The 25,429-nt window shown below is 43.3% G+C and overlaps 1 pseudogene; it reads right to left on the reverse strand.

Annotated features, from left to right (window-relative positions):
* Window positions 1-255: 255 nt before the first annotated feature.
* LOC109674712 (rab GDP dissociation inhibitor beta pseudogene) lies at window positions 256-18,885 on the reverse strand (annotated as a pseudogene).
* Between the last annotated feature and the right edge of the window lie 6,544 nt (window positions 18,886-25,429).

The raw sequence follows: 25,429 nt of genomic DNA on the forward strand, positions 1-25,429 counted from the left end.
TCATAATTCCCCAAACCAGAAGCACCCAAGCTATGCTTCAATAGGTAAAATGAAAAACGAGCAGTGGTACACCCACACAATGGAAGATTATTCAGTAGTAAAAAAAAGGAATGCACCACCAAGCCACACAAAGACCTTCATGAGTCTTTTAATATGTTGTCTGAGTCTAGTTAGATAGCATTCTGAGAGAGAGAAAAGTATAGAGATGGTTACCAAGGTTTCATGAGTGGGGAAGATTGAAAAGAAATCGTTTGGATACAGGGGATGAACTAATTTGGGTTATAATATATACAGGAAATGTCATAATGAAACTCCTGTATAGCTATCTTAAACAAACAAAGTGTCTTTTTTCAAGAACAGAGAACAGAAAGGTAAAACAGATCCTGTCTGGGGGTTGGCACCAGTGGGATGGGGGAAAGCATAAGGAAAGGTGTAGGAGGGTGAATATGGTGGAATATTCTGTGCTCATGTATGAAAATGGAAAAATGAGACCTGTTGATACTATTCCAGGAATGGGGGAAAGGGGAATAAAGGAGAATGATGGAGGGGGTGAATTCAACCATGATATATTGTAAGAACTTTTGTAACTGTCACAATGGGCCCCCAGCACAACAATACTTTTTAAGAAAAAAGAAAAACACAAAGTGATTTAGGCAGCTGGGTTTTGTTTGTATTTTTGGTTTCCAGAGTTTGGCTTTATTTTTCTGTACAGAAATCATTTGGAGCCATTCTGAGACATCACTGAAGCAGAGGCTCTAACAAACCAATACTATATTGCAGCTTAGCCCATTGAGGATACAAGAGAGGCTTTTACATTTCACCTGCTTTCTGATAAGTGAAATCCTTTCCCCCTCTTTCATCAATTTTGCTAGGTTAAAACACATACTGGATTCCTCCTAACGACTCCTGAAGTCCAAAGTTTGGACATAAACCGAACTTGCAGCCATACTTTTTGGGCCCTGCCATAATACTTGACACAACACAAAATATAATTATAGGGAAAACTTAGGACTTGACGTCCCAAACTAGAATATTGAATTTAGGCTCTCAGTGTGAAGATGACATACAAACTGTATGGATCCAGCTGTTGAGCAGCAGAAGCAAACAACTGCAAAGCCTATACTGATTAAAAGGTGCAAAGACTGTGGTGAGTTCTCTGTTATCAATATCACATTGTTTGTTTAAAACTGCTCCTTCACTAGAAAAAAAGCCAGTTGGGTTAAATTGAATAGAATGTGGTAGCTTGCCAATTCTGAATATCTACTCCATGAAGACAAGTTAATGCATACATTAGAAAGATGGAGGGGAGGAATATTTACTACTACAGTGCTCTTCAACCTCCACTTTGATTACAAAAGAGGCCTTACAATATAGATTTCATACAATATGTGTTATTTGCCAAATTTTCTATTGTCCTAATTAGATAATAACATGCGCTGCTGTTGGTCTTCTCCATAGATGTCATGTTTCTTGTGCTTCATATCCTCAACATTAAACTCAGATCCTGTCATCCTCTTCTAGATGTCTTTAATGTCATCACAGGTTGTCTCAAAGTAAGTTGTAGCATCATATGGATGGCAAAGAAAGATCTGGATCTCTGTTCCCAAATCTTTTAGTACAAGGAGGTCACTGATGCTAACAAATGTCTGTTCAGTTGGTTCCAACATCTCCACATTTCTTTCTCAGGTTCCTTGGTTTCCACAGTTGTACTAACAATGGCAAGGTACTTGCCCTGGGTGGCTACATTGTGTGCAAAGGAAATCATGCAAACAGAGATATCTGACTTTCGATTGTCTTGGTTCTGTGGAATAGTGATCTGGCAGGAGTTGGCATCATTGGTGTTCTTGATGGGGTGGCTAAGAATGCAGGTAACAATGATCACCTAGCACACTTTTTCTACCTGATCTTTTACATAGCTGGGTCACAGATGAGCAGCTTACAGCAGGCAATCCCTCCTTCAGATTTCACACCAACCACTTGTCCATTCCTTCAATTGACTTACTCAGCTTGTAAGTACCTCCACAAATAGCAGTTAGCCTTGCAAATCTTTGTGGCAGTTCTCCAAGACCATAGAGTGGATAAAAGGTATGAGCTTTTGTCATATCTTGCCAAAGACTCACTGTAAAGTTTAATTCTATTAATGGTTTCATAACACAGTTGATCTAAGTAGTCATCAGTTCTGTAAAGTGCAAGAGATTGACCAGTGAAATCTATAGCATCTTAGCCCAAATCAAATTTCTTACACACATCTCGCATTGAAGTCTTGTTGGGATCCACGCCCTCAAACGTTTTTATAAAGTGAAGTTTTTCAAATAGTCCCATTAAGCTAGATGCCAGGGCTTCTGCTTCAGTGGAAGGAACCTTGTAGATCTTTCCTCCTTTGTAGACAAAGTTCCCTTCAATCACCTTGAAATCCACATAGTGAGTGACCTCTGTATAAAGCAACATCTTAACCAGTTGACCATTAGCCATAAGGCACTTGGGAATTAAGTCAACGTCTTAAGGGGTTCTTCATCTCCCCGTTGATGCTAGTGGTACTCCTGGTAATTTAAATCTTTTGTATAAGTCCTCCAGTGGTGTTATAGATGCACTTTCTCCTCCATCATATGGGTTCTGATCCAGGTAAAGAACCTTGTTTCCATTCCCTGACATTAAACCTGACAGGATACATCCCGTCAGGCAGGTGCCCAGCACGATCACATCGCATTCTTCATTCATGGTGGAGAGGGGCAAAGATCCAGGAAAGAAGAAAACACAGGGGATCTGCAGTCACCCTAAAAAGGCAGGAAAGTACTCAGGCAGTTCAGAAGGCCAAGGGAAAAGGGAATATGGGGGGAGAGGTAAACTGGAGCTGAGGAGGAGGCAAGGCCCGCCACCACCTCAGACGGGAAAAGAAGAGCTGGTGGCAGCTGGATTTTAACTCCTTCGATTTCTTTGAAGTCATTGAGAGTCTCAATTTACTCCATCCTATTTGGTAAAACAATGGGAGCGTTTAAAGCCAAAGGACTTTTGTTTGCTTTATGTATGAGTTTTTAAACTGTAAATACAAATTATGGAAAAGACAGAGCAGAGAAGCAAAATGGTTCTTTGACATTATTGTTCTAGTTTGGACCATAAGTATCACCACAGGCTGGTCTGTTGAAGGCTTCCTCCCCAGGGAATCACTGTGGGAGTCCCCTTCAGGAGTTGGGACCTGGCCTGGTGGGTGGACTTTAGGTAATTGATGCCCCTAAGGGGATTATGGGACCTTGTGTCTTCCTCTGTCCCCCTTTTACCTTCTGGCTGTGAGGTGAGCAGCTTTGCTGCACCATGTGCTCCTTGCCATGATGTCACCTCACCACAGACTTGACTCTGTCACCACAGGGCCACTCTATCATGGACTGGAACCTTCAAAGCTGTGAACCAAAATAAACCCTTTCTCTTATGAAATGGATTATCACAGGGATTTGTTATAATAACAGAAGGCTGACCAGCATACATATTAATTAAGGGCAAATTTTGTTTCAAATTTAATTACTAAACATGATAACAAAACCTTTTTGCTTCTTTTTTTATTGTTGTACAGGGGATACATTGTGACAGTTACAATATATCGTAGTTGGATTCACTCCTTCCATCATTCTCCTTTATCCTCCCTCCCCCATTCCTGGAATAGTTTCAACAGGTCTCATTTTTCCATTTGCATACATGAGTACAAAATATTTCCACCATATTCACCCTCCTACACTCTTTCCTTATTTTCCTGTATTTTCTGTCTCTTAGAAACTCCATCTGGTTCCTTTTAAAGCATTCAATTTATCTCCTCATTGGGTTTATGTTTTCTTTTAGCATCCTGGTTTTGGGGGTTTGGGGTTTTTTTTTTTTTTTTTACTTTTTAATTAGCATGCATTAAGAAGGGTTAAGATTCTGTTTTTAGCTTTGTTATATAGAATCCAAAGCAAGGGTCTCTAATGAGCCCTGTACTAAACATACCAGACCTGAGGACCACATGATCCCCATCACATTTATTCCACTCAGTCACTAGAATACCAAAGCCCCCATTGTAATATGTAAACCATAGGGTATCACTGTGTTCCAACACTTTATGGACACCAAAATTGGAATTTAGTATTATTTTCGGTTGTCATGAAATTCATTACACTTTTTAATTTTTAAACTGTTTTGAAGTGTAAGCCCATTCTTACAGATGGCGGACCAGACCAGACCCAGAGGCTAACGTTTGGACCATGACACTTGAGTGTTCCTCACTCCAGCAATGGCTGAGCTTGGGTACGTGTCACTGTCCCTCAGAGGGTCGGATGCCTCGTGTGATTGCCAGGAACCAGATACTCTGATGCTCGTGGCTGTGTGAGGTCTGGGCACCATTCTGTTAACAACCACCTGGTCACTGTTAGCACAGCTTTGTGGGGTTTCCCTCTGCACAGCCATAGCCTATGACCCAGCAAAAGCATCAGGGCATTGTGACAGGGACCTGGAGGCTCTTTTTCTGCAGGATGCCTTTCTCTCTGAGTCTCTGCCCCTCCATTTCCAACCTCCCCAGCCTCCCTCCTTCCTCTCCCTCTTGCCCAGCAAGGCTGCCAAACTCTTGGGGTTTCTTCCCCAGTGCCCCATCCAGAGATGACCCTAGATTACAGGTCTCACCTCTGCTTCCTTTAATCAGGAGTCACAATCCTAAGCCTGAAAACAGTTGGTTCATAAGTGATCCTGGATCTTGACAATGAGAATTTAGTCTTGGGATGTGTGTGTGTGTGTGTGTGTGTGTGTGTGTGTGTGTGTGTGTGTTTAGCTTTCTTTTTTTATTTACTGCATACACGTCTCACATAAATACTACAATGACTTTCTTCTCGTGAGTGTTATTTTTTTTCTTTGTGTTTGTTTTGGTTTTTTCAGGGTTATTTTTCTTTACATGTGTCTGTCCTAAGTTGCAAAGCACTGACTTTTTATTTTCATTGAAGTTGATGCTCTCTGCTTTCTAATGGAAGTGTTTAATATACTGGCACTCATGATTACTCACATTTTTTGGACTTCGTTTATGGTGATTTTTGTTTGTTTTTGTTTTGCAGTCTATATGCTATCATCTTCCCTCAGTTTTATTCCTCCCTCCTGACACTGTTGTAGGCTCCTGTAGTCTCTGATCAGAAGATTTCCAAATTCTATGTGTCCCACATGGAAGCATCCAGGCAGGACATGTGGATGTACTAAGGGAGGTAATAGAGGTTACTAAAGGTAAGGGGAAGGCGTCACAACAAGCAATGGTGGCCCCATGTGGCCAGGTGGCACAAGTGGGAGGGAGCAGCCAGAAGCAGAGGGCAGGATCTCTGTGTCAAGTCATTTTAAACTGGTGGATGGGGAAAGATTTGGGTGGTTCCCATTGGTCGGACTAGAGTGATTGACAGTTACTCTACCCATGCACTTCAGCTAGCTGATAGGTATGTTAATCAGAGGTGTGGGGTGTGATCAATATTCATGTTTTTCATCTGAGAGATAATGGAGGGTGGAATCACCTCCATTATAATTTACAACAGCAAAGGATGGCATTGGGCCGAAATGGGACTTTAGCATGAGATGTGACAAGAATAAGTTACATAGGGTCTGAGAGGCATCTTTTCTTATCTTTAGCCTACTTAACAAGCAGTTTGATAGGTCGCATTTGTTTCATTCTTTTCCCCCTTCCTAGGCTTGGAAGTTTGCATTCTCACTCTAGTTTTTCCCATAGTCCCCTTAATGTTTTAGTGTGCATAAGCACAGGAACTATGGACTTAGGAGGTATCCCTGGCATTCTTCTCTAGTCTAACCCACCCAGATGCTGTGCAATGTCACCTGCTTGTATTTTGTCTATTGCTATGTGCCTGAAACAGGAAAAAAAAAAAAGTTTCTGTATTCACTTAGCTCTCGATGTCGGCCATATGTCAACTGAATTTCTCTCCTTCCTTCTCTCCTGTCACATGGCCAATAGCAGAAAGGACTTGAATTCAGTCAGCCCAAGAGTTATCTTTCACTCTTATTCCTCCTTTGATTGCATATGAATTCTGGGACCCATGTTGGGTCGCACTGACAGTGTGGCAGAGTGGCTGGCAGCCGGCTGCCCTCATGAGTCTAACTCTTGCTGTCCTCTCCGTCTGAAGCTCTGGCCTGTCTGATCCCAGGCATGGGGTCTATGTGGCTGTCTCTCGACCCTCCCCCTGGCCTCACCTCCTTCAGATGGGCCTGTGCTCAACCCCTCAGCCAGCATCCTCACACTTCTGAAGGACAATGGTTAGGCCAGCTACCCACAGGAAAATAACCTGCCATGAGACTCCCTTCTCTTAAGCAAACAGATATCCCCATGCTAGACTTTTTCACTGCTCCCCCAGCACCACCCTGAGTCATCTCTAGGGAAATAAATCCCCTCTAAGTTGTAAAACCATGGCAGTTGTAAATACCTCTGCAAGAGAGTGTCCAAAGGGGCATCTCTGAGCCAGGTTTGCCTGATAAATGGAGGTCTGCCCCCAATTTGACCTCTGAGACAAAGCCCTCTATTTAAGACCTTATGGATATTGGTCACATGACATATATACAATTAAAGACCTGGAAATTAGCATAAACACATGTGCAGGATACCCCTTATTATGTGAGAAGGCCGTTAATTAAACCTGCCAGCCATCCCAACCCCTCCTTAAGAACTGCCCTGATTTTTCCAAACTTACAACTTATAAATTGATCTTTTTTTTTTCCTTTTATTATTCATATGTGCATACAAGGCTTGGGTCATTTCTCCCACTTGCCCCCACTCTCTCCCTTACCACCCACTCCACCCCCTCCCTCTCCCCCCCACCCCCTCAATACCCAGCAGAAACTATTTTGCCCTTATTTCTAATTTTGTTGTAGAGAGAGTATAAGCAATAATAGGAAGGAACAAGGGTTTTTGCTGGTTGAGATAAGGATAGCTATACAGGGAGTTGACTCACATTAGTTTGCTGTGCGTGTGTGTTACCGTCTATGTTAATTCTTTTTGGTCTAACCTTTTCTCTAGTTCATGGTCCCCTTTTCCTATTGGCCTTAGTTGCTTTTAAGGTATCTACTTTAGTTTCTCTGCATTAAGGGCAACAAATGCTAGCTAGTTTTTTAGGTGTCTTACCTATCCTCACCCCTCCCTTGTGTGCTCTCGCTTTTATCATATGCTCAAAGTCCAATCCCCTTGTTGTGTTTGCCCTTGATCTAATGTCCACATATGAGGGAAAACATACGATTTTTGATCTTTTGGGCCAGGCTAACCTCACTCAGAATGATGTTCTCCAATTCCATCCATTTACCAGCGAATGATAACATTTCGTTCTTCTTCATGGCTGCATAAAATTCCATTGTGTATAGATACCACATTTTCTTAATCCATTCGTCAGTGGTGGGGCATCTTGGCTGTTTCTATAACTTGGCTATTGTGAATAGTGCCGCAATAAACATGGGTGTGCAGGTGCCTCTGGAGTAACCTGTGTCACAGTCTTTTGGGTATATCCCCAAGAGTGGTATTGCTGGATCAAATGGTAGATCAATGTCTAGCTTTTTAAGTAGCCTCCAATTTTTTTTCCAGAGTGGTTGTACTAGTTTACATTCCCACCAACAGTGTAAGAGGGTTCCTTTTTCCCCCGCATCCTCGCCAACACCTGTTGTTGGTGGTTGCTGATGATGGCTATTCTAACGGGGGTGAGGTGGAATCTTAGCGTGGTTGTAATTTGCATTTCCTTTATTGCTAGGGATGGTGAGCATTTTTTCATGTGTTTTTTGGCCATTTGAATTTCTTCTTTTGAGAAAATTCTGTTTAGTTCACTTGCCCATTTCTTTATTGGTTCATTAGTTTTGAGAGAATTTAGTTTTTTAAGTTCCCTATATATTCTGGTTATCAGTCCTTTGTCTGATGTATAGTTGGCAAATATTTTCTCCCACTCTGTGGGTGTTCTCTTCAGTTTAGAGACCATTTCTTTTGATGAACAAAAGCTTTTTAGCTTTATGAGGTCCCATTTATCTATGCTATCTCTTAGTTGCTGTGCTGCTGGGGTTTCGTTGAGAAAGTTCTTACTTATACCTACTAATTCCAGAGTATTTCCTACTCTTTCCTGTATCAGCTTTAGAGTTTGGGGTCTGATATTGAGATCCTTGATCCATTTTGAGTTAATCTTGGTATAGGGTGATATACATGGATCTAGTTTCAGTTTTTTGCAGACTGCTAACCACTTTGCCCAGCAGTTTTTGTTGAAGAGGCTGCTATTTCTCCATCGTATATTTTTAGCTCCTTTGTCAAAGACAAGTTGGTTATAGTTGTGTGGCTTCATATCTGGGTCCTCTATTCTGTTCCACTGGTCTTCATGTCTGTTTTTGTGCCAGTACCATGCTGTTTTTATTGCTACTGCTTTGTAATATAGTTTGAAATCAGGTATGTGATACCTCCAGCATTGTTCTTTTGACTGAGTACTGCCTTGGCTATTCGTGGCTTCCTGTGTTTCCATATAAATTTCACGGTAGATTTTTGGATCTCTTTAATGAATGTCATTGGAATTTTGATGGGAATTGCATTAAACATGTAGATTACTTTTGGGAGTATCGACATTTTTACTATGTTGATTCTACCAATCCATGAGCATGGGAGATCTCTCCACTTTCTATAGTCTTCCTCAATCTCTTTCTTCAGAAGTGTATCGTTTTCCTTGTAGAGGTCTTTCACATCTTTTGTTAGGTTTACACCTAGGTATTTGATTTTTTTTGAGGCTATTGTAAATGGAATTGTTTTCATACATTCTTTTTCCGTTTGCTCATTGTTAGTGTATAGAAATGCTAATGATTTTTTTATGTTGATTTTATATCCTGCTACCTTGCTATAGCTATTGATGATGTCTAGATGCTTCTGAGTAGAGTTTTTTGGGTCTTTAAGGTATAGGATCATGTAGTCTGCAAATAGGGATATTTTGACAGTTTCTTTACCTATTTGTATTCCTTTTATTCCTCTTCTTGCCCAATTGCTCTGGCTAGGAATTCCAGTACTATGTTGAATAGGAGTGGAGATAGTGGGCATCCTTGTCTGGTTCCTGATTTTAGAGGGAATGGTTTCAGTTTTTCTCCGTTAAGTATAATGCTGGCTGTAGGTTTGTCATATATAGCTTTTATAATGTTGAGGTACTTTCCTTCTATTCCTAGTTTTCTTAGAGCTTTTATCATGAAATGGTGTTGGATCTTATCAAAGGCTTTTTCTGCATCTATTGAGATGATCAAGTGGTTTTTGTCTTTGCTTCTGTTAATGTGGTTTATTACGTTTATTGATCCCCTGCATCCCTGGGATGAAGCCTACTTGGTCGTAGTGAATAATCTTTTTGATGTGTTATTGAATTCGGTTTGCCATTATTTTGTTGAGGATTTTTGTGCCAATGTTCATTAAGGAGATTGGCCTATAGTTCTCCTTTTTGGAGGTGTCTTTGTCTGGTTTTGGGATAAGTGTAATACTGGCTTCATAAAATGTGTTTGGCAGTTTTCCTTCCCTTTCTATTTCGTGGAACAGTTTAAGGAGGGTTGATGTCAGTTCTTCTTTAAAGGTTTGATAGAATTCAGCAGAGAATCCATCAGGTCCTGGACTTTTCTTTTTTGGGGAGATTCTTGATTGCTACTTCAATTTCATTTTGTGTTATAGGTCTATTCAGGTGATTAATTTCCTCTTGGTTCAGTTTTGGATGCTCATATGTATCTAGAAATCTGTCCATTTCTTTAAGATTTTCAAATTTATTTGAATATAGGTTCTCAAAGTAGTCTCTGATGATTTCCTGGACTTCCATGGTGTTTGTTGTTATCTCCCCTTTTGCATTCCTGATTCTACTAATTTGAGTTTTTTCTCTCCTCATTTTAGTCAGGTTTGCCAGGGGTCTATCGATCTTGTTTATTTTTTCAAAGAACCAACTTTTTGTTTCATTAATTCTTTGTATGGTTTTTTTGGTTTCTATTTCATTGATTTCAGCTCTTATTTTTATTATTTCTCTCCTTCTATTTGTTTTGGGATTTGCTTGTTCTTGTTTTTCTAGGAGTTTGAGATGTATCATTAGGTCATTGATTTGGGATCTTTCAGTCTTTTTAATATATGCACTCATGGCTATAAACTTTCCTCTCAGGACTGCCTTAGCTGTGTCCCATAGGTTCCAGTAGGTTGTGTTTTCATTTTCATTGACTTCCAGGAACTTTTTAATTTCCTCTTTTATTTCATTGATGATCCCTTCTTCATTAAGTAATGAGTTATTTAGTTTCCAGCTGTTTGCATAGTTTTTGTCTTTACTTTTGTTGTTGAGTTCTACTTTTACTGCATTGTGATCAGATAGTATGCACGGTATAATTTCTATTTTCTTATATTTGCTGAGACTTGCTTTGTGGCCTAGGATATGATCTATTTTGGAGAAGGTTCCATGGGCTGCTGAGAAGAATGTATATTGTGTAGAGGTTGGATGAAATGTTCTGTAGACATCTACTAGGTCCATTTGATCTATTGCATATTTTAGATCTTGGATTTCTTTATTGATTTTTTGTTTGGATGACCTATCTATTGATGATAATGGGGTGTTAAAGTCTCCCACAACCACTGTGTTGGCGTTTATATATGCTTTTAGGTCTTTCAGGGTATGTTTGATGAAATTGGGTGCGTTGACATTGGGTGCATACAGATTGATGATTATTATTTCCTTTTGGTCTATTTCCCCTTTTATTAGTATGGAATGTCCTTCTTTATCTGGTTTGATCAATGTAGGTTTAAAATCTACTTTGTCAGAGATAAGTATTGCTAACTCCTGCCTGTTTTCGGGGGCCATTGGCTTGGTAAATCTTCTTCCACCCTTTCATCCTAAGCCTATGCTTATTTCTGTCGGTGAGATGGGTCTCCTGTAATCCACAAATTGTTGGATCTTCCTTTTTAATCCATTTTGTCAAGCGGTGCCTTTTGATGGGTGAATTAAGTCCGTTAACATTAAGCGTTAGTACTGATAGGTATGTGGTGATTCCTGTCATTTAGTTGTCTTGGTTGTTGAAGGTTTGATTGTGTGTACCTAAGTTGAGGTTACTCTCTACTGTCTTGCTTTTTCTTTTCCTGTGGTTTGGTGCTGCCTGTCTTTTCATGGTTAAGTTGGGTTTCACTTTCTGTGTGCAGAATCCCTTGAAGAATCTTTTGTAGTGGTAGCTTTGTGGTCACATATTGTTTTAGTTTCTGCTTATCATGGAAGACTTTTATTGCTCCATCTATTTTGAATGATAGTTTTGCTGGGTAGAGTATCCTGGGGTTGAAGTTATTTTCATTCAGTGCCTGGAAGATCTCACCCCACGCTCTTCTTGCTTTTAATGTTTCTGTTGAGAAGTCTGCTGTGATTTTGATGGGTTTACCTTTGTATGTTACTTGTTTTTTCTCTCTTACAGCCTTCAATATTCTTTCCTTAGTTTCTGAACTTGTTGTTTTAATGATGTTATGTCGTGGGGTAGTTCTATTTTGATCTGGTCTGTTTGGTGTCCTGGAGGCCTCTTGCATTTGTATGGGAATATCTTTCTCTAGATTTGGGAAATTTTCCATTATTATTTTGTTGAATAGATTACGCATTCCCTTCGCTTGCACCTCTTCTCCTTCTTCGATGCCCATGATTCTCAAGTTTGGTCTTTTGATGGAGTCAGTGAGTTCTTGCATTTTCTTTTCACAGGTCTTGAGTTGTTTAATTAATAGTTCTTCAGTTTTTCCTTTAATTACCATTTCATCTTCAAGTTCTGAGATTCTGTCTTCTGTTTCTTCTATTCTGCTGGATTGGCATAAATTGATCTTTAAGCCAAAACATCAATGCTTCTGTACCACCTGGATGGAGCCCACCACTTCTTTTCTTGCAGTGCTTCCTTTTTACTCTTTCTTTCCTCTTCTTTCAATAAAGTTTTGCTGTTGTTTTACAATCTGTGTCTCTGTCCAGTTCTCTGTTCAGGTGACACAAGAACTTAGGATCTTCTGAACTAGTGTCCTCTTATACCAACCACTCAGCCCAATAATGCAGGGACACCCCACATTTCTGACTGCTCCTCTGGGAGCCTTCCACTGTTCTGTCTGAGTAGTCATGGCCATGTGGTCCCATCTGCTCTCCTACTCCCATTTATCTTCTGAAGCACAGGCTCAAACTTCTCTCGAAATCCCAAACTTATCAGAAGCACTTAGTCACTTCCAAGCCTGAAGGCACTCACAGAGGCCACAGCAAATGTGGAATGCTGTTCATCTCTGAGAAGCAGGGGTGGGGGTGGGAGGTGCCTACCCTGCACGTGACCGGGAACCTGGGTTTACCATAGGATGACATCTCAGGGGCTGTGTCTTTCAGAAGCTCAGAAACCTTGGCATGATTCCTTTTTGTTGGGCACCTTTGCCCACCTGCAGCCTGGCCTTCTTTTGGCAGGAGGAGGAATGTGCTGCTGTAGGGAAGAGGGGGTGCTGTGGAAGTGGGGCCAGAAAGAAATCCCCCATAGATTGTAAGGAATACCTGTACTGAGAAAAAAAGAAATGGAGGCTGAATGGGAAGAAAGATGGGTCAGGAACTGTTCTTGCTTTGCTCCTCTTCCTAGTCAGGAAGCAGCTGCCACAATCCAGATACTGAATGCACCAGGGTGGGAGCTACAGGTGTGGTGAGGAAGACGAGCTCAGGGAAGGTCCTGAACGTGGAGTAGGTGCATTTGTTGATGGATGGGACACAAACCATGAAAGAATGAAGAACCAGGATGTTGCCTGGTAATAACCAGGCCCTGGGTGGGGTTGTTGCATTTTGAAATGAGGACAACTGCACCTATTCACATGCCTGTAGACGTCCAAGTGAGATGCAAGGTGGATGTCAGATATGACAGTTTCTCATTTGGGGAAAGTGTCAGGGGTAAAGATATAAATTTGGAAGTTCTCAATGCACAGATGGAATTTAAAACCTACACACCAATGGGATTGCAAGATGAGGTGAGGTCTGAGGAGGGAGCCCCAAGGAACACCAGGGTTGGGGGACACTAGGGTGTCAGAAGTTAAAACTATGAGGTAGGAGGAAAATAAAGCAGAATATTTACCAAATAAATGTGATCGAGAAAATGTGGTCATTGTTGTGTTCTGTCCCAATCTGTTGATGTGAGGTCTGAGAACTACCCAGTGCATTCAACTCAGAGATGTCATGGGGCACACTTAGCAGAGCCACGTTGAGTGGAGTGATTGGACAAAGAGTGAACCAGTCAACAGAGGTGAAGGCAGGAAGTGTAGACAACCCTAGCAGAGTTTCCTCGTGGCTGTGTTGGTTATTATATCTCCCACTAAGCCCTGAGGGAGTTCAGTACAAAGTAGAAAATTGATGGTGAGACACACTGGCCATCAACAGCTAAGTGCTGATGTCTTCTAAGTTAATCCCATGGGCTGGGTGAACACTTAGCATGGTGTTTCTCAAGGTCAAGCAAGGATCCAGTTCATCCTGAATGCTGTCCACCTTGGAAACATGAGGCTACCTTCTTGAATTTGGACTTCTCTAACGGTTGCCCTTATTGGTCTTATGGTTTCCATCCATGGACACCCCATCACCCAGGGTGGCAGTCAGAGCCTGGCATCAGTCTGTAAGAAAAATGATCTTTTCTATCAAAGTATTTGTTACCCTCTTAGATTACTAAATAATTCCTCAGGTCACCTTCTTAGGTGACTTGAATATTTAAAGGGTCCTTGCTTCTTCCAGATCCCTGTACAACTCCATTGCCTGCCAAACTGCTTGCCCTAACCCATCCCCCAAGCCTTTTAGCAATCGGGAAAGACTGTGAACTTTTGACCTGGACAAATCCCAGGTGAGGGGCAGGTACAACTGTGTCAGGGATACAAGGAGGAGCCACTGTCAGACATTTTGTGCCTACCTGTTGCACATGCTTGCACCCTCTTGATCAAGAGAAAATTGCCTTGTCAAGATTTTCTGTCTCTTGTGTGTCTGTTTTCTACACTGGAGAGTTATCAATTCCAACAAGTCCTGACTTCCCACCTTGCCTGATGCTCAGTGTAGAGACTCTACTGTCCTCCACCCACTCACCCACACCTGTGCACTTCTGTTTTTATCCAAGGGTAATAGCCAAGGGGCTATTACCTCCTTAGGCACCATGGTGTCTCTCTGCACCAAGGCAAGAGGATAATAGAAGGACTCACTGCTCACAAGTCTAGGTCAGGTGTCCCTTCTGTGTCTCCCAAAAGACTATACTAGCATCTTTTAACAGCACTGTGGTCAAGCTGTGGCCATCAGGGTGGACCCAGTGCTGAAATCACTGAGGATGTCATTGCAGATACCACTGTGGATGAGCTGGGACATCACTGTTGATGTCACTGTGATCATCACTGTGGCATTGCTATGTATCTCCCTGTGGAGTACCTGTGGACATCACTGTGAATGAGCTGTGGACATCTCTTACAAAGAGGAGGCAGCGGAGGTTTGCTTCTGGGACCTGACTGTAGGTTGAATATTGGCCCTGCTACTTCCTGCTTGTGGGCTCAGACCAATTGCAAAACTTCTCTGTAACTCAGTTTCCAATTCTGTGACATGGGCTCACACTTGGGATATGGTAATTCCAAAATGAGTGTACCCCTGCTGTGTGGGTTAGTGGTTCCTCTCCATCAGCTCCACAGGAGGGTCAGTGTCAGGCTGGTTCCTCCCCTGACACATTGCTTCTGGGAGGAAAAAGTGGGGGATGAATGAGAGAGACTTTCTGAGAGTATGGTCTAGTGGGGACAGGTTGCCAAGATACAGAGAACTGGGGTCCTCAGTACCCTTATGGCAGTGGGAAAACACAGGTGACAAGCCAAAGCAGGATTGCAAAAGTGGAAACCTCAATGGTTCCTAAGCCCTTCCCTCTTGGAGCCTGGCAGAGGGTCTCAGGTGGCTGTCCCATCCCCTTCCAAGGAGGCGTACAGGCTGCTTCATAGGCCAGTGTTTGAAGACATCGAGCACTCTGGTGTGAGCAATGGTCCCACTGATTCAACCCACAGCATGTCTCAGCATTAACATGCCAGGCACCAGCTGGTAGGAGGGGTGAAGTGATAGCCTGCCTGCCTGCCTTCCTTCCTTCCCTCCCTTTTTCTTCTTCCTTCCTTCCTTCCTTCCCTCCCTCCATTTTTCTTCTTTCTTTCTTTCTTTCTTTCTTTCTTTCTTCTCCTTCGCCTCCTCCTCCTCCACTTTTTGAACTGAGCTAGAAGAAGCAGACATAGCCATAGACAGGGAGTTGCATGGCTTGTCCTGTAAATAACCAGCATGGATCTGCTTAGAGCTGAGAGTCCAGGGCACTTGGCTACATCTCACCAGCCTCAGAATGTGGGGTCAACTAACCTTTACACCAATACCCAAATCAGAGCCTCTCTAAGCCACACACCCAACTCGACTCCAAGCCTGCCTCCCACTAAGAATCTCTCAGGGCTGACCAGAGGTCATGGGGACCTTTTCACTGTCCTCTCCCGACAAGCCACATGAGGGAGACCCATTATCAGCTGCCCCAAGAAGAACACAGCCGGGGCTGTGCCCTTGCTCCCCAAGGCACAAAGCTCTTGCTAATTGGAAAAGAAGAACTGAACACAGACAATTCATAGATGACATAATGTCTAAGGAGAACATTTCAAAGAAGTGACCAAAATAAACAATTGTTTGGTCACAGGATACAAGGCCAAGGTACAAAAGGCAACTACTTCCCTATATATCAGCAATGAGCAGCTGAATTTGATATTTTAAAATATACCATTTACAGCCTGGCACCTGTGCCTCATACCTGTAATCCTAGCTACTTGGGAGGCTGAGATCAGGAGGATCACAGTTTGAGTCCAGCCTGGACCAAAAAATTTCATACCCCATCTCAACTGATAGCTGGATATGCTGGCATGCACCTGTCATCTCAAGCCACACAGGAGGCCAAGACCAGCAGGATCACAGTTCTAGGCCAGCCTCGGGGAGAGGGTTGTTCATGAGACACCATATCATCAGAAGAAAGCTGGGTGTGGTGGTTCACACCTATTATCCCTGCAATGGTGGGAAGCATAAAATAGCCCATCTTGGCCTGGGAAAAAAGCAAGATCCGATCTCTAAAATAACCAGATGAAAAAGGGCTGGAGGTGTGACTCAAGTGTTAGAATGCCTGCCTAGCAAGCAAGGTACTGAGTTCAAACCCCAGTACCACCGAAAATTAATAAATAAAATATACCACTTACAATAACGCCAAAAAAGGAAACACTTATGTATAAATCTAAGAAAATACACAAGATAAATATGTAAAAATGTACAAAACATGATGAGAGAAAAGCAAAGATGACACACAGTGTCACTGTTTGGAAGACTCGGGAACCCTAACAGCACTTTTAACCATTCCACACGATCCCATTAGAAGTCCTGGCACACTCTGCTGTCGACATTAGAGGTATTGACAAGCTGATTCAAGAGTCAACTTGGAAAGACAAAGGACTTAAAATACCTTGCACACTATTGAAGAAGAAAATTGGAAGACTCATGTTTCCCTTTGCCAAACTTACTCTGAAGGGACAATCATGACGACAGTGTGGTTTGACAAAGAGCAGACACAGGTAAATAGAACAAAATAGAAGAGAGAAAATATAGTTCTGCACAAATATAGTCCATTGTCTTTGACAAGGATGCAAAGGCAATCCGAAGGGGACAGATAGGCTCCTCAGCAAATTGTGCTGGAAAAATTGTAAGTTCATATACAAAAACAAACAAACAAAAAATACCCTGGTCACATACTTTTCTCCCTTCCCCAAAATTAACTCTGAAGGGTACTCTAGACCTCAATGTAAAATTGAGGAAATTGACATGAGTTTGGGTTTGGTTCTGAGTTTTGGGGGGTAACATGAAAACAACATCAAAAGTGGAAAAATTAATAATTTGGTCATGATTAAAATTGAAAGTGTTTTCTCAACACAAGATACTGTGGAGAGGATGAAAAAGAAGCCACAGCTGGTGAGAAAATACTTATTAAGTTGCATATCTGCTGAAAGACTTGTGACCAAAATGGCAAAGAACTTTTAAAACTCAACAATGAGAAACCATTCAGACACTGAATTTAAAGTTAGACAAAAAAACACCACCCCAAACATGACATATGTATTGGAAAATAAACTTATGAAAAGGTTTTCATCATTTGTCATTAGGTAGATGCAAATTAAAATGGCAAGAATGGTGCAGATCTATTTAAGGGGCTACAGTCCAAAACTCTGACTATTGCAATTGCTGGCAAAGATGTGTCCCATGAGGAGACTTAATCACTGCAGAGGGACTTTGAAGTGGTACCAGACACTCTGGAAGACCGTTTGGCCATTTCTTACCAAGTTAAACATAGTCTTACCATATGATCCAGCAATCAAACTCCTAGAAATTTTCCCAACTAGATCGAAAATTTAGGTACAACAAGAGCCTGTAGGCAAATGTTTGCAGTAGCTTTTTTATTGTCTCCAAAACCTGGAAGCACAAGGTGCTCTTCGACAGGCAAAAGATATGCCAACTGCTACACTCATGCAAAGCCATCCAACTTCAGAAGTTAGAGTCATGCAAAGACCTGAAGGAATCTGAGGGAGAGATTTCTCATAAGAGGATAAAGAAAATTATATATTTATATACATATATATGTATACACACAATGGAGTATTATCCAACAAAGAGATGAAATTATGTCATTTTCAGGAAAATGGATGAAACTGGAGATCACCACATTAAGCAGATAAGCCATTCAGACCTAAACTGAAGGCCATGATGACTATATTAATAGCAAAAATATTATTTTCATTAAGCTGAAAAGCTACATACTGTGTAGTTCCAACTATAAGACATCCTGAAAGAAGCAGGAAAATACAGAGATGATGAGCAGGCTTCTGGCTGCCAGAACTTCAAGAGGTAGAAAGAAAGTGTGGACAGTTAAAGCTAATTTTTTTCAGGAAAAAAAATTATTAGTGTACATTAATTGTACAAAGGAGCTTCATTTTTGATATTTCCATAGATGTGTACCATGTACTTTGAACATTCTACTGCTGTATTATGTTTTCTTAAGCTCCCCATCCTCCTCCCTTTTCCATACAGTATTTACTGGTATGCTATTGATGCATAGATAGACAGATAAATAGATAGATAGTTGTCTGTAACACTGAAAGGTCACAGGAAGGGTACACAAACACTTGCTCTAGTTGTGCACCCTTGGAGTGCAGTCTGACAAGTCTGAGGTCACTATAATGCACACGGAAATGGTGCACAGTGGGAGTCAGGTTCCTCACTGTTAGAGATGACATCAACAAAGGAGAAGAGGCCTTCAACTGATTGGGTAAGACCCACCGCATTATGGAAGACAATCTGCTGTACTCACACTACTGATTTAAATGCTAATTTCATCCTATAACACCTCCAAAGCAACATCTATACTGGTGTGACCAAACAACTGGACACGAAGTTGGCATACAGGATTAATCAACACACTACATTTCAGGAGAGAAAGAAAGAACACAGCCTGGAGTGGGCAGACCAGATGTAGGTGTGGCTGGCCTTACCTGTGAGCAGAAGCTGGTGCCAGAGGCAATAGGTGCAGAGCCAGCAATGAGCAGCTCAGGAGGCTCCAGCTTGAGTGACTGATTGATTAGCAGGGCTCAAGCATCCAGGCTCAGCCAGTTGTGGGGACCACAACCCCATAACCAGCTGCCACTCAAACACTGTCCCCTGGCCAAAGAGCTATTTGTTTTCTCAGACTAATGACAAGCACTGCTGCCTGGAAGAGTCCAGTGCAGCTGGTGGAAAATGAATCCATTTTCCCAGGCAGTGCTATGCTGAGTGTTCCCAGAGCCGAAGGACCAGCTGCTCCCACTCCAGGGGCTCAGGCCCAGCCGGTGAGGGCTGCTCACTGGGGCCCAGCACAAGGCATGAGCAGCTGACATATCTCAGCCATTTATGGCCTCGGTTTCCTTCATCTGCAGAGACATGTGGGGCTCAGCGTGTCACAGCAAAAGAATGAGAAGCAGAAGGGGCCGTCCTGCCCCACCCCACTCCCAGGCCTGCTTAACAGCACATTGGGGAAGAAAGGGAAGGGAAGAGAAGCAGAGGGGAGGGGAGGGAGAAAAGGGAGAGAGGCAAGGCAGGAAGGAGAGAAGGAAGGAGGGAGGGAAGGGAGGAGGGAGGGAGGGAAGGAGGGAAGGAAGGGAAAAAAGGGAGGAGGGAGGGAGGGAAGGAGGGAAGGAGGGAGGAAAGTGTGGGCAGCACTGGCCCTGGCTTCTGCCATACTGTGTGACCTCAGAGGAGCCACACTGAGCCTCAGTATCCCCTATGAGGCTTGAAAGTCTGGACGTCACAGTTCAGAAATCCGTTTGGTGCTCTTGGGTCCAGGTCAGAAATGTCTGTAAGGTCGCTGGCTCTGTGTCATCCTTATTTTATTCAGCAAACACATGCTGTCTTTGGGGCACCAGGATACACCAGCCTTTTAGACAACATGGACTATTCTTTTTTAGGTTTGTTTTTGGGTTTTTTTGTTGTTGTTTTCTTGGTGGAACTTGGATTTGAACTCAGAGCTTTGTGCTTGCAAAGCAGGTGCTCAACCACTTGAACCACACCTCCAGTCCATTTTGCTGTGGTTATTTTGGAAATGGGGTTTTGAGAACTATTTACCCCACGTGGCCTCAAGCCATGATTCTCCTGATCTCAGCCTCCCAAGTAGCTAGGATTACAGAGTGAGCCACCAGTGCCTGGCCTGGTGACATGGACTATTCTCATACTTGTCTCTGATGTTCAACACTTGCCGTTAAAAAGTCCCCAGTGTGGAAGCTTTGGAGGATGGTACTGCTGACTCCTGGGAGCATGGAGTGTTTTGAGACATGGTCGATGTACCTTGCCATGGCCTCAGGGATGGAGGGAGCAATGGCTCTGAGAAGCACAGAGACGGCTGTGCAGGGATCATGATGACAAAGTCAGAGGCGCTCTGGTTTCTGCAATGCTCGCTTAACCCACATGACAGCCAGCTGAGTAACATCTCAGTGACACTGTGTACTGACCAGGCAGTGTGGACAGAGCCAGCTTCAGATCGCACCTGTGCAGTGATGGACCCCAGGCCATCTGCACCACAGGAACAACAAAGCTGGAAAGTAGAGGTGCCCACAGGAGAGGCCAGGAGCCCTCATTTACAACCACAGCCACCTCCCCAGAAAGGGACATCCACCCAACCCAGCAACCCTTGACTGTCTTCTGGCAGGTGAACAGAAGAGACACATCGAAGCTTCTTTGGAAAGATTGTAACAGAGACTTAAAAGCTGCTTTTGCTGAGGAACACTGACTCCTTACTTGGACCCAGGAATTAACTAAAGGCAAGAAAATAGTTGGATGATGGTGACATCTCTTTTCCATAGAAATACAAGGAAGAAATTGACAGTGGGGAAAACGTTACCAGGACCATAAAAGGAAAAACTTTTTGTGTAGCCAGCTTGTCTGCTGACCAGTTTACTCTGCTTCTTGATTCAACTGACTTTCTTTCCCTTTTCGTCTAATTGCTGGAGAGTCCAGTAACAAAGATTAACTCCCTTTGCTCTCCGATCAGACCAGGCAGCTGTCTACCCCTTCTCTCTCTCTGTCCACCACAGCAGTAAACCTGCCAGTCAGGACATACAGCCTCAGAGAAGTGGCGCTGAACACCTGGAGAATCAAGGCAAGTGGCCATGGTGAAAGTGTGTTTGGTCAGTAGTCAAGCTGAGCCTGTGAATTCACCTTTAAAAGGTGGACATTTTCTCTCAGAGGTGGGCAGGAGAGCTTTGACAGGTTGACTCTCTCTATCCCCCTCTTCATCTGAGGAATAATAAACCTTATTTCCTTTCCCTCAAAACCTTGTTCTTATTATTTGTAAATGATGAATTGTCATTGAGGCCAGGGGACTCATTCTCTGGTAACAGGAAAAATTCATCCAAATTAGGTTCTGCGTGCAATTACATATACCCAAGAAAAATGCCTGTGTGTCAGCGATTTTTGACATGGACTTGTTCTAGGGATGAGGGAGGCTATAGATGAATCATATAAAATCACAGGGTCTGTGCACAACCAGACAGAAGCAGAAGCAGAAGCCAAAGAAGTCACCAGAGCCAATGTGAAGACCCCAGAGACTCAGGAAGGAGGCTGATATTCATCTGTAGTGGGACTGGACCTGTGACTCCTAGCCAGAGTGATTCCATCTTACAGCTGTTAGAAAAATTGGGGTGCTGCCGTGATCACAAAATTGATGAGCAAGGCAAAGTGTACTTCTAAGAAGGGTGTGCCTCTGCCCAGAGTAAGGCAAGCCAGCACACACCAAGCAGGAAATCTGTTAAGTTTTTATCTCTAATGCAAGTCTGCCCCTCACCCTGATGGACGGGTTTGGGTTCACAATCTTCACGACTGGCTACTTAGAAAGGGGGGGCATGTGGTGTAAGGGAGACCTTGAAGTAGGGAGAACAAGAAAATTCTTTTGGGTAATATTCATCTTTAAGCAAGCAGTTTGAGAGTAGGACATGTGGTGATAAACAGCTCTGTTTGACCACAAGAACCTTGCAAGGTCAAGCAACATTTTACAAAGCATATAGGGAGCACGTTGGGGAGGTTAGCTATCATCCACACAATGATGGTTATATTATCCAATAACTCTTTGACAGAAAAGACCTGACTTTAGTTTATTCTCACGCAGTTAGCTGCCACTCACTGTTCTGCCTGCCAGACTGTGAACAACAAGCCCTCGCTCTGAGGTCCTGTCTGCCAATGTCACTGAGGCTCCCCGAAAAGAACAAGAACAGGGCTCATGTAAACACACAACTTTCCAGAGTCTGGACTCTGCATTTGAACCTGCAGTTACTCCTGCTGGTTGGATATGGCATGGTGCTCTATGCCCAAGTTTCTGCTCCAGACCTTGAGCCATATAACTGGAGCTTGGTAGGCTGGAGGGAGAGGATTTTAGGACAGTCTAGATAACAGCTCTTCGAGAGATAAATATAGTCCTTTATAGCTGTCCCCTGCTCCATAAATGATCCCTGTTAAAACTCATCTTATTCTTTCAAGCTGGACTTGTTTGAGTCATTCTTGAGCTGTAGGCATCTTCCTCCCTTGGAGACACATGACTCCTTTGGCCTTCCTGAAAAATATTCACATACCATCACCCTATCTCCTAGGTTGCAGGTAGCCAAGGAGAAAAGAAAAATGTGATCAGTGCCACAATTCAGTGTCTATAAAGCCACTACTACCTGCTCAAGAGGGGGAGTCTGGCTCCTCCCTGTCCCACAAAGGGTCTTCCTCAGCAGAGCCCACCCACTTCCACATGAGCTTGCATGCCCTGGCACATGGGTTACGTTTTGTCACTCAGTGAGGACAACGTTCCACATGAGTGTTCACAGAATGCCCCTGGCATCAGGATCATGCACAGGGCAGAGTAAACTCGTGGCTCTTATTCACTGAATAAATAAATGAATGAGTGAACTGGATTCATTAGCACTGTCCTCTCCCTGACAGGGGCCCTGGAGCTGCCCACAGAAAGCTCCCCATCTCTGGAGAAAAGAGCTGTGCACACGAACAGAACTGATGATGACAAATGCAGGACATGCATTCATGACCACATGGGGACCACAGGCGAGGCAGGCTAGCAACAAAAAAATAACCCACCATGGGACTCCCTTCTCTTAAGCAAACAGATATCCCCATGCTAGACTTTTTTCACTACTCCCCCAGCACCACCCTGAGCCATCTCTAGGGAAATAAATCCCCTCTAAGTTGTAAATACCCTGGCAGTCATAAATATCTTTGTGAGATGGTGTCCAAAGAGACATCTCTGAGCCAGGTTTGCCTGATAAAGGGAGGTCTGCCCCTAATTTGACTTCCTAGGCAAAGCCCTCTACTTAAGACCTTACGAACCTTGGTCACATCTCATACATACAATTAAAGACCTAAAAATTAACATATGCACCTGTGCAGGAAGGATATCCCTGGTGATGTGATAAGGCTGTTAATTAAACCTGACAGTCACCCCAGCCCCTCCCTAAGGACTGCCCAGATTCTTCTCACCTTACAAATTACAAATTGGTCTCTAAACAAAAAGATCTATGCTTCCATGCCACCTGGCAGGAGCCCACAACTTTTTCTCTTGCAGTGCTTCCTCTTCCTCTTTCCTTTTCTTTCAATAAAGTTTTGCTACTGTTTTGCAGTTTGTGTCTCTGTCCAGTTCTCTGTTCAGGTGACACAAGAACTTGGGATCTTGCTGGACTAGCGTCTTCTTAAACTACTCAGCCCAATAACACTGGAACATGGAGCTGACATTGAAGGACTTTGGGCCAGGCTTCCCAGGGGGCCTGGGCACTGAGCTGAGCCCTGACCTTGGACAGAGGGAGGGAAAAGAGAATTCAGGAAGGAAAGAGTCTTCCACAGAAAGGGCCAGAAGAGAGTCACTGTGGACTCTGGGGATGGCTGCCCACCATATAAAGAGAGATAATGAGGTGATGGGCTATGATGCCTAAGCTGTCAGTGCCAGGCCTCCCCAGGCCTGGACCATCCACCTGCCCCAACCTGCCCTTCCTCCACACTAAGGCTCAAGCTTGCAGTCTTGTTAGGACAGCATTCCCCAGTGATCAGAGCTTGCTTGTATAAAATACATGGGTGAGGTTACAAGGTGTCATGGCTACACAGTCCATTTGAGCCAGTGCCAACACAGACAGGCTGGCGCCTGAGGTAGGGATGCCGCAGAGGGGTCAGGGCACCCTGAAGTGATGTACACATTGCTCAATAGCACCTCCAAAAACAGAAGGGGTGCAGGCAAAGAGGGAAGCATGGAAGTCAGCTGGGCTGAGGGAGAATGTAGGAAAAGCTGTAGAGGCTGAACCTACAGAAGAGGGGTGGAGGGTGGGTGAGGGCGGCCAGACAGCGGAAATGTTTCCAAACCTGTGAAAGACAGATTGTCTTTGCAAAGTGAAAGACAGAAGCAGAGCTGCAAAGAGGAGTTTGAAGAACAAGACAAGGAGTTTTCTAATAGTTCAATAATGTAGATTGAGAAAGCCATACAGAGAGGAATTCATCCATTTAATTCAGTTTATAGAACCAGGCACCAGTGGCTCATGTCTGTAATCCCAGCTACTCAGGAGGCAGAAATCAGGAAGATCACAGGTCCTGGGCAAATAGTTCTCAAGACCCTATCTCAGAAGTACCTAACACATAAAAGGGCTGGTGGAACGGTTTAAGTGATAGAGTGCCTGCCTAGCAAGCACGACACCCTGAGTCCAAACCCCAGTACTGCCAAAAAAAAAAAGAGTAGCTCAGTTCAACTTACTGATAATTCATGTATTCATTTTTACTGGCCACATTTTAGACCCTTGCAGAGAGCAGTGGGAAAAATGGAGGTGACCTCTGCTCTCATGGATTGTTTTTTGGGGAAAGGGGTTGTTTTATTTTGTTTGGGGTTTTTGGTTTTGTTTTGGGTGCTGAGGTTAATCCTATGGCCTCACATATGCTAAGAAATACTCTACCACAGAGCTACTACACCAGACTTACAGAGTGTAAGAAACACTCTGCCACTTGAGCCACACCTTCAGTCCATTTGACTCTGGTTATTTTGGAGATGGGATCTCTGAACTATTTGCCTGGGCTGGCCTCAAACCTCCATCTTCCTGATCTCAGCCTCCCAAGTAGCTAGGATTACAGGTGTAAGACACCAGCACCCAGCTGATAACCAATCTTTTACAAGTAAAAAATTATGAGGTATATAGAAGTGGTCTTCAGTGGACATTTCAAGCAGGTCAAGTTTAAGAAAGCTGAGATAGAACTCTTCAGAGCTTGGCTGTCTCCATCAAATCTATTTTAAGTTGTGAAGGTTTATATAATTGCTATGTCTACTTCTAGTCTGAACTACGAATCTCAAATTAAAGTGTTCTCAAATTGCCTCCTGACACATCTTCCCTTTGAAGATGGAAAGGTAGAAAAACAATCACTTTTGCTTGCTTCTGTGCCCATATTTGGGGATTCCAGTCTGACTTCTGTGCTCAGGGAAGTTAATTGCACAAGGAGCTGAGCCCCTGTGCCCAAGGCCCCAAGCTTATTTAGGGTTACTTAGTTCCAAAAGGGCAGGGTGAAAATGGTCCTGGAACCAAATCTTGTTCAGGAATTCCTGAGAGGCCTGGGAGGGCAGTTGGTGGGCCCCACGAGACACATCCCATCTTGTCATCATGTTTTCATTCAGTGGGCAGCATCTTGTGTTTCTCCAGTAGCTGTCTTCTGGATTTTCACTTTATCTGATGTTTTCCCAGTGTTGTATTGTTTATGAAACCCGAGTTTTGGACCCAAGGCCCAAACTCCTGAGATTCCACATGCCAGATCCAGCCACCCCTCCAAACTCCAAATAAGGAGACATGGTGAAGGCAGAGAAAGATTTATTTCATGGCTCGGGACACACCATAGGAAGA

The sequence above is a fragment of the Castor canadensis genome, chromosome 2 (assembly GCF_047511655.1).
Source record: "Castor canadensis chromosome 2, mCasCan1.hap1v2, whole genome shotgun sequence".
NCBI classification, from domain to species: domain Eukaryota; kingdom Metazoa; phylum Chordata; class Mammalia; order Rodentia; family Castoridae; genus Castor; species Castor canadensis.